Consider the following 2,500-nt stretch of genomic DNA (forward strand, 5'->3'; position numbering starts at 1 on the left):
CTCCTCAGCCTGAAGAGCTTTTTCACGGACGACTTTTGTTCTTGTTCCAACTCGTGACTAAATCTCCGAAATCAAGATCCGTTCATCGATTGCTTGCATGTTTCAACATTGTCTGGGGGGAAGGGGCGCAAAAAAAGCAGCGAAAGAAGAACACGCGTTGCTCGTGTAACGATGGAAGCGAATACAGTAAATTCTCTACTTTTCGCCTAAAATTTGACAAGTGTCCCGAAGTCTTTTGACACGGATTGTACTTTTCAAGATGATTCGTGTCTTACCTTTGTTATACAAAGGAGATCACGTTTAAATCTTCAAGAGAGAACGAGCTTTTTTTTTTTTTTTACAACTTTTCCGGGTCCAAACCCATGAAACAGTAAAATGGTTTCCGCATATAAACCTTGTTGGTCAATAGACTAGTACCATGAACAAGAACTTCATTTAACGGCCTAAAAACAGCGTATCATAAAACAACATTTTGTATCAGAATACATGACCTGTGATTCATCAAAGCGGTGTGACTTACGACACTTAAAGATTTGACTTTACCATGGTACAGCAATGTGATTTACACATGTACTTTGAGGGCATGTAGCATGAAGAAAGCAATGGAATTTATCCCGCAACATGGGGCTTCAGGGACAGAATGGTCTCCAGTTACAATCATAGACGAAATTTTTGGGACAAACTAATTTCACACAGACGAAGAAAGCAGTCGCGCGAGATTCAAAATGTAAGTGCCTAGCCCCTCTCCCCACCCAACCCCCAATACTGTAAACACGAATTGGGTGGGGGAGGGGGGACTGCACTCGAGTTTTAAAATATAGCACTGCTTTTGGAAGTAATGGTAAAGTCATTGATACTTTATGAGTTTTTCATGACTGCCCCGACGAATTTTGTCCACGATTGTAGATCAAATGGAATCGTCAGGAATATTGGGTTGACGGTTGGTCGCCAAAGAGACAGGCACGTAGAGATCGCCTGAAACCATTCATAAAATTTTCGCGTCGCTTGTATATTTTCTAATTGCCTTGACGAAATAAAATTATTAGATGGCTCGTGTTGATGTAGTACTTGTGCAAGCAATAATCCGTTTTCGTTTCGTTTTAAAACGCATACATTTTGATGCGTTTACTGAGGCCTTCTGGCCACACTAACGCTGAGCGTATTCATCGAAACCGCATTGATTTGAAAACGCTCTCGAAAGTGGATACAAATCAGAACGCATACATATCGTTGTGGACACACCACGTGAGTTGTTAGTATTACTGTTCTAAAAGCATGGCTAATTCGCCCTTGTCACACGGCGGCAATATTGTCCCGCGAGACCAAAAGAGCTTTGTTTTACCACGCCAAGCCTCGCAGTGGAAACCATGGCGGTGAGGTTTGGCGTGGTAAAACAAAGCTTTTTTGGTCCCCCGGGACAATATGGCCGCCGTGTGACAAGGGCGAATGAAAACATGAGTTAGTCCATGTTACAAGCAAATATTTGGTATCTTGTTTAGAGCTTAACCTTGCCATATTCAACCTTATCTTGGTTTTTCATAGAAGAAAATACGGAACACAATATAGAAAAGATTTGGAACAAAACAAACGCTCCAATGCGAAGTTGTTTGCTCGACTGGCGGGAAATGGGGTATTTCTACAGGTACCGGAAAGCATTGTGTTTTTAGCCACTTGGGATTAGTCTTTATTAGGAGTTGTTTTGTTTTCTGTCTTTTGCTTCTTTAATTTGCTTTAATTTCTGCTCCGGTACTTGAAAAAGCTACCGGGAAATGCCGAGAATATCGCAGTCGTATCTCTTTCTTCAACTTACGACACAGCATGTCATCAAGCGTTTTCGATCGTTTTGTGTGGACCGTTGAAAACGCTGCGAAAACGATAGTGCGGACGCGGATCGATCGATGCGTTTTCGATGACACCGAAACCGAATACTTTTGAGGTGGACGGGGCCTAATCAAAGGTCTCTTAGTGAAATTCACATGTAAGATCTTGTTTACTTTTTTACGCCATATACTTATACATTACCCATAATAGTTATTGTACATAAATTAGGGATTTTTTTCTTCATCCTTTGATTTCTTTTCTGTTCCTTTGTTTCACCTTCTAAAGTTATTGTGTCTCGAACTATATCAGTTTCTGCTGCTAAATCCAATGACACTTTACTGATAAAGTATGTTGTCTTGTTTTAATTTATCAGTTAAGTTGGTTGGAAACGCATAACCCAACCAATACACAATATGTTAGAGCATTTAACGCATAACTGAGTCAAGATCGAACGAAAGACTTGATATACATGAGAATATTAGCTGTCGCTGAAAGTATTTATCGTCCGAAGAGAACGAGTCCAAGTGAATCACTGGCCCTACAAATTCTACAGCATCTGCGTTGGTTTTAACCTTTCATGTCACGTAGACTGCAAATCATCTTTAAAGGAAATGCGCTTTCAGCCCTTATTTAATGCGGTGATTATTTATGAGGTCACCTGCTAAAATTATCGCTAAGG

The 2,500-nt window shown here is 40.5% G+C and overlaps 2 protein-coding genes across 2 annotated transcripts in view; one reads left to right on the forward strand and one right to left on the reverse strand.

The window, feature by feature from the left end:
- The window catches only part of LOC138040737 (zinc finger protein 709-like), a 79,173-nt gene that overhangs the window by 38,714 nt on the left and 37,959 nt on the right, over positions 1-2,500 (reverse strand). The window lies entirely within an intron of this gene.
- Positions 1,244-2,500, forward strand: part of LOC138043817 (ras-related protein Rab-11A-like) — a 6,436-nt gene continuing 5,179 nt past the window's right edge. The window contains exon 1 of the mRNA XM_068890286.1: positions 1,244-1,642. The gene's annotated coding sequence lies outside the window, so the exon portion shown is untranslated. The remainder of the gene's footprint in view (positions 1,643-2,500) is intronic.

Source organism: Montipora capricornis, chromosome 3, assembly GCF_036669925.1.
Source record: "Montipora capricornis isolate CH-2021 chromosome 3, ASM3666992v2, whole genome shotgun sequence".
NCBI lineage: Eukaryota > Metazoa > Cnidaria > Anthozoa > Scleractinia > Acroporidae > Montipora > Montipora capricornis.